The sequence below is a fragment of the Lipotes vexillifer genome, unplaced genomic scaffold (assembly GCF_000442215.2).
Source record: "Lipotes vexillifer unplaced genomic scaffold, Lipotes_vexillifer_v1.1 scaffold1055, whole genome shotgun sequence".
Taxonomy (NCBI): Eukaryota; Metazoa; Chordata; class Mammalia; order Artiodactyla; family Lipotidae; genus Lipotes; species Lipotes vexillifer.
In genome coordinates, this window is record NW_006785407.1 from 1649098 (window position 1) to 1656493 (window position 7396).

The window sequence follows — 7396 nt, forward strand, 5'->3', positions numbered from 1 at the left end:
GAGAAGACGGGGCACTGACTAGGTAAAAAATATTTGCAAAAGACACATCTGATCAAGAACTGTTATTTAAAATATACAAAGAACACTTAAAACTCAACAATAAGAAAACAAACAACCTGATATGAAAATAGCCAAAGACCCTAACAGATACCTCACCAAAAAAGATACGCAGATGGCGTATAAGCATATGAAACGATGCTCCACATCATATATCATCAGGGAAATACAAACTAAAACAACAGGGGGATACCACTACACACCTATTAGAATGGCCAGAATCCAGAAATCCGACAACATCAAATGCTAGTGAGGATGCGGAGCTACAGGAACACTCATTCACTGCTGATGGGAACGCAAGAAGTTACGCTCACTTTGGAAGACAGTTTGGCAGTTTCTTACAAAACTGATCATACTAAACATACGATCCAGCAACCATGCTCCTTGGTATTTACCCAAAGGAGTTGAAAATTAATGTCCATACAAAAAGCTGCACATGTGTGTTTACAGTGGTTTTATTCATAATTGCCAAAACTTGGAAGCAACAAGGTATCGTTTAATAGGTGAATGGATAAATAAACTATGGTACATACAGACAATAGAATATTATTCTGAGCTAAAAAAAAAAAATGAGCTTTAAAGCCATGAAAAGATATGGAGAAACCTTAAATACAAATTACTAAGTGTAAGAAGCCAATCTGAATAGGCTATATATTGTATGATTTCAACTATATAACATTCTGGAAAAGGCAAAACTATAAAGACAGTAAAAAAAGAAATCAGTGGTTGCCAGGTGTTTGGGGGAGAGATGAATAGGCAGAGCACAGAGGATTTTTAAGGCAGTGAAACTACTCTGTATGATACTATAATGATGGATGCATACCATCATGCTTTCATTCAAATCCGTAGCATGTACAACATAAGAACTGAACTGTAATGTAAACCATGGAGTGTGACTACGATGTGTCAGTGTAGGTCCATCAGTGGTACCCAATATACCCTCTGGTGGAGGTTGTTGATAATGGAGGAGGCTGTGCATATGCGGGGGCGGGGCTTATAAGAAATCTGTATCTTCCTGTCAATTTTGTTGTGAAGCTAAAAAGACTAAAAAAAAAAAGGTCTTAAAAAATTTTCCTTCGTAACCAGAGTCAATATTTTCTAAATTTAAATAGTGAGATTTTTTTAAAACTCAGATGTCTATTTGGTAGAAGGAGGTTGCACAATTATATAACCCTTTCTGTTGCCAAAACCCAATGTAAATTAAGTTCAGAACTCTACATAAGAATATCTTAAACAATTTTTTGAATCACTGAAAGAAAAGATGGAAGACAAGTGACCTCTGACCTTTCATTTGTCTTATTATTTGGTAATTAATAAATATATTTAGAAATGTCCTGTCCTTCACAAAAATATTATGCTAGAGGAATAGTTAATGTTCCTCATAAAAAGAGATGACAGACAGAACTTGTAAAATGCTATTTATAGCATTTTAAGCAGAAAATTAAATGATAATTTATTTGGCTTATTAAGCTCTGCCTATCTTTAAAAGCCAACAAAACTCCAAACCCCTGAGTTCTTAAATGTCAGAACCCTGTGATCAAGTCCTGATATCTACACTCTGTCAGAGGCTATTATCTGCAGAAATATACCTGCTTCTGCTAAATATATTACTCCCTAAAACACTGGGTGGTTGAGATTTTCTCTTTGTTGGGAGGTATCAAACAATGAAATAAGCCCCTATTTGGAACTCCTGGAGCGGTGGCACCCTAGCAGGGGAGTGCGAACCAGAAACAGACAAAGCCTTCCAAAACTGCAGGTCATTCTCAGCTCAGCTCAGCTCATGACTGGATTGAGGTCCTCAAAACTCCACTCTCTCCTTTACCACAGTTTGCCGTGAACCTTCTCTGGTGGAAGATAAAATCGCCCAGAACTTCTGTTCTTCAGCTAGGATCTATGACCCCTCAGATCATTTGGGCTGCAATTCAGTATCACTGGTTTCTTTGTAACCTCATGCATTTTATTTTCTGCATTTAAAAATATTCTAAGAACGAGTCTGTGGGCTTCACTCAACTGACAAAGAGATCCTGACATAGAGTTCTCATATACAACGTCCAGAATTCAACCAAAAATTACCAGGCATACCAAACATTAGGACGAAGCGTAAAAGTCTATCGCCTTTCTGTACAGTAGCAACAGTTAGGAAGCAAAATTAAAACAAAACCCTCACCATTTACAACAGCAGTAAAAACTATAGAAATAAATCTGATAAAATATGTGCAAGATCATTACTCAGAAAATTATGAAACATTTGTTGAAAGTTACTAAAGACTTATAAATAGAAAAATATTTTATATTCACATGTAAAAAATATTTCGTAGCATAAGGGCATAATTCTCCACCTAAACTGATCTATATACTCTACACAGTTCCAAACAAAATCGCAACAGGATTTTTATGTAACCTGAAAAGATACTCTAAAATGTATGTGGAATATCAAAAATTTTAAATGGCTCTCCAGAAGACCCTGAGACAGGGGTACATAGGAAAGTAATTTACTAGGAAGTGTTCCTGGGAAACTCTAGTAGTGAAATGGACCTTGTAAAGGAATCCAAGGGATACATTGGCAGCATTTGCTACATTACTCCTAAAAAAATAAATCAGGTGAGGAAATGTCTCTACCGGATATCAAGACTTAATTACTAAAGCTATAGTAATTAAGGCAGTATGGTCTTGCCAGAGAGATTTTTAAAAATTTGACCAGTGGAAAAGATGCACGGTGCCGGCAGGGGCGTGCTCCCTCTGAAGGTTCGAGAGAGGAATACTTCTTTGTCTCCATCTGGTGGTCGCTGGCCATTTTTGGCATTCCTTGGCTTGTAGATGCAACTCCAATTTCCTCTTCTGTTTTCACATGGCTGTCCTCCCTCTGAGTCTGTCTTCTCACGGCACTCTTATTAGCGCACGCGTCATTGGATTCAAGGCTTACCCTCATCCAGAATGACCCCATCATAAATTAATTAATTCCATATACAAAGACTCTATTTCCAAGTAAGGTTACATTCTGAGGTTGCGAGTAGACATGAATTTTTTGGTCTGTTTGTTTTTCTTTCGTATTTATTTATTTATTTTAAATTAATTTCTTTTTTCTTTTTTTTGGAGTGGACATGAATTTTGGAGGTGGAGGGGACACTATTCGCTTCAGTCCAGCATAAATGGCTGATAAACCATAAAGAGATGCTCAACTCTTTTGGACTCTGGTAAGTGCAAATTAAGCCTACAACAGTATACTGTTTTATACCCTCTAGACTGGCAAACGCTGAGACATGTACAGAGGATCAGCCGGGTCCTCTGCACCCACTGAGTGGGTCAGCTGGACTTGTGTACTGTGGGGGAGTGTGAACTGGTTCACACCATCTGACCTGCTGCACTTCAGAAAACACTCTGCTATGGTATCATAAATCTGACCCAGAAATGTTACTTCCAGGTATGTGCCCAAGAGAAATTCTTGCACAAGTGTACAAAGAGATATGTATAGAAAAGCTCCCAAACAGAACCATTTCCAGTTTAAAAACAAAAAAAAAACTGGAAACAGTTCACTGACAGGAGAATAAATAAACTGTGGTATTTCAGCAGTCAAAGTAAGTGAACTAAACCACACACAACAGCACAGGTGAACTCCTCAACATAACGTTAGGTGGAAAAAGAATTTTTCAGAAAACTACATAGAATACGATACCATTTTTATAAAAGACACACACACAAAAAGGATATGTTATGTAGCATGTGTGACAAAATGTTAATTGAAAGACAGTGATAATGAGAAAATGTGGGGCAGCCGTTGATGTAGGTGTGAGTAGATTAAACAGGGACATCACGGCTGCCTTGAAGGAATTTCCAAAAGCAGAATCTGAGCCTGGCACACAGAAGGGGAAAGAGGAAATTCATTTATTCATTATTAGTTTTTCATATGAAAGCTTTTTTCATTCGTTCACTCAACAGTTAATTGAGAGACAAAAGCTGTCAGAGATTAGGCCTCTCTGGAGGCTTGAGGATAAAAGGGTGGGTCATTGATCCACTGTCCTGGATCATTCTGGAAAAGGAAGGGGCTCCAAAAATGGGGAGGGGGATAGGGTACATAAAGAGTTTAAAATTAATTTTTAAACATTTAAGCTCCTTGATGAAAGAATGAGCTGCTAATCATGACACAATTCATGCTTTATTCATAAGTTTGTGTACTGTTCATTCTTATCTTTCTCAAACTAATTTCAGCCTTCTTAGTTCATTTATCAAGTGTTTCGTCACGTCTTCAGCCTTATGTTATACTGACTGATTTCTTTCCGATTCTTCTCAAGATGCTTTAGATCCCTTCTTGTTTCCAGCCCCATCTGTCTTACATTCTCATTCTGTACCCTTCAACGTGCCAGGTTCTGCACTGGAACGTCTACAAGGCACAGGTCCACAGGATCCGTTCCCAGTAGGAACCACCACAAGGTAAAAATGGCCCATGAAGCAGGAATTTGCAGACACTCCCTAGAGGCAGCCCTAATTCTCCATCCCCTGGGTTATTGTGGTCTGCTTGGTGGGCAATGGCAGCCCAGTGTCCTGCAGAACCTTCCTTTAAAACCTGAGATGAGAATCTTGGAGCAGCCCCAGTTCTGTTTTTTCCGTAGAGTTTAACAGTTGCATCAGCAAACCGCAGCAGCTGGGCTGGGGGAGGAAGACAGGGCAACAACTGAGGAGCCAGAACATCAAGACTTTTGTTTTCCTAACAGCTAAACTCTGCACCGCTCGTCTCTGTGAAAGATATTAAGCTTGAAGGAACATCTTCATCTTTCCCCGGTGATTCCTCGTGTCATCTACATGACATAGATTTCTCAACTTCCTTTTCAGAATCCACAGTGGAAGTGATCTTTGGTCAACATGGGAAAGATTCTAATATAGGAGCAAGAAAAAGAGCAGAAGTTCCGGAGTCAGACCATCACAGCTTGGATTCTTCATCTACCGTTAACTAGTGTGAGGACGTTGGTCTGAAAAGTAGAGATAATAATAGTATGTCTTTATAAGGTTGTATTAAGTGAGATACACAACTGGAGCCCTAAGAAAAGTGCCTGGCAAACAGTAGAGAGCCATGTGAGTTGGTAGTATTCGTTTCTACTTCTCACAAGGTAGGTATCATTCTTTATGCAAATGAAGTCTCATAACAATGGCCAGTTGGTCTTACTTGTGAACTCATGTGCACTCCAGAAAAGAATATTGCTCTAAATCCCGCTCTTGGGCATACATCTGGATAAAACTATAATTCAAAAAGACACATGCACCCCTATGTTCATAGCAGCACTGTTCACAATAGCCAAGACATGGAAACAACCTAAATGTCCATCAACAGATGACTGGATAAAGAAGATGTGGCACATACATACAATGGAATACTACTCAGCCATGAAAAAGTGAAATAATGCCATTTGCAGCAATATGGATGGGCCTAGAGATGATCATACCACGTGAAGTAAGTCAGAAGGAGAAAGACAAATACCATATAATATCACTTATATGTGGAATCTAAAATATGACACAAATGAACTTATGTCCGAAACAAAAGCAGACTCACAGACATAGAGAGCAGACCTGTGGTTGCTAAGGGATGGGGGACAGGGAGGGTTGGATTGGGAGTATGGGATTAGCAGATGCAAACTATTATACATAGAATGGGTAAACAACACATATAGCACAGAGAACTACATTCAATATCCTGTAATAAACCATAGTGGAAAAGAATATGAACAAGAATGTATATGTATAACTGAATCACTTTGCTGTACAGCAGAAATTAACACATCATTGTAAATCAACTAGACTTCAATAAAATGAATTTTTTAAAAAGAATATTGCTCTAAAAGATGTGAAAAATCAACTGTCCCCCTTTTGTTTAAAACACAAGTCCCACACATACCCAAACTTAAAGCTGCCCAAGGTTCTTGAAACGATAAGGAAGTTTGTCCCTTAGTTTCTTATGAAAAGTCATGGCATGGAGAAAAAGCTCTCACAGCTGGTCATTATATAATTTTTTACTATCATCCACTCCTTCACATGTAGATCGTGCTAAAGCTGTACCATAGGATGCACCATTTAGGTGTGTAGATTGAAGCTTGACAGAATGTAAATTGAATGAAAAATAACTTTTTAGAGACTAATTACCAAAATGATAAATATTCGCTACCCTGTGATTTTCTTCTTAGGGTTTCCTATTTCATTGCTTCTCTCTGAACCCAGAAAAGGATTCCAGGGCAAGAAAAAAGAAGAGAAAAGTCATCCCCAAGACATACTAGAGTCGGAGCTGATGCAATGACTGGAGATGCTTTGAGCTGGAGAGGGAGGTGGGAGCGCTTAGAAATGGGAGAGGGACATGTGTGGGCAGGAAAGGTGTGCAGCAGGCATTTGCCGTTTCGGAGGGTCCCGTGATGTGGAGCATCTGTGGACTGTAGAGGCCCAGGTGTCACAAGGGCAGGTACCCCCTCCACCTGCCCTGTGGTGGCCAGGTCCTGAGTGTGTAAACTCGCCCAGGACTCTGCCCACACGTGATGAGAGTGTAACTGTGTGGTGGGCAGAGGCGGCAGGCAGCAAAGTCCGGCCTCCGCGGGGGTGTCCAGGTGATGGACGTGGCCAGAGTCAACGGCAGCAGCCTGGCCAACTCATCAGGGCAGCCAACCCTGATGCCGCCACTCAGCCTCCTCGACAGAAACCCAAGAACTTTCCGTTCTTTACGTCTCTGATGCCTGCTCCCCTGTACCCAGCGTAACATGGCACAGCACAACAGGACACAAAAGCATGACTTTACAGTTAAGAACAACACCCCAGGAGGAGAAAGGAAAAGAAGTAGGGGTGATCTAAGTCCGCAGAGCCTCGGAGCAGAGTGTCTGCCAAAAATCCGTGGCCACGGACATTATCCTTTTGTTTTTATTAACAATCCATTGCAGACTCTTTCTTTTGCAAAATATAAGAAAAATAAACGACTTGAAAAATAAAGTGAAAAACGAAGTCATGTAAAATACAAGTCCAATATCTTAATTATTAGATTCAACAGACGTGAAATTCTTCTGTCCAATGACTATAAATTATCTCAGCGCTTCCTCTTGGTATGGTCTCCCTGGGGACCAGGAACCCTTCCAGAAGCCACTTGGGCCTGGAGGGAGGCCTCTTTCTCTGAGGAGTCCCCTGGTCTCATCCCAGGATGTGGACCGAGGTGGGAGCTGGGACCTCTCTGGGGACACCTCCTGAGAAACCCTAACTTGCAAAGTTAGTCTGTCATCCAACAGATACCGTTCAACTCCTAAGACAAAGGTGTCCTGGGCTTCCCTGGTGGCGCAGTGGTTGGGAGTCCGCCTGCCGATGCAGGGGACGCGGG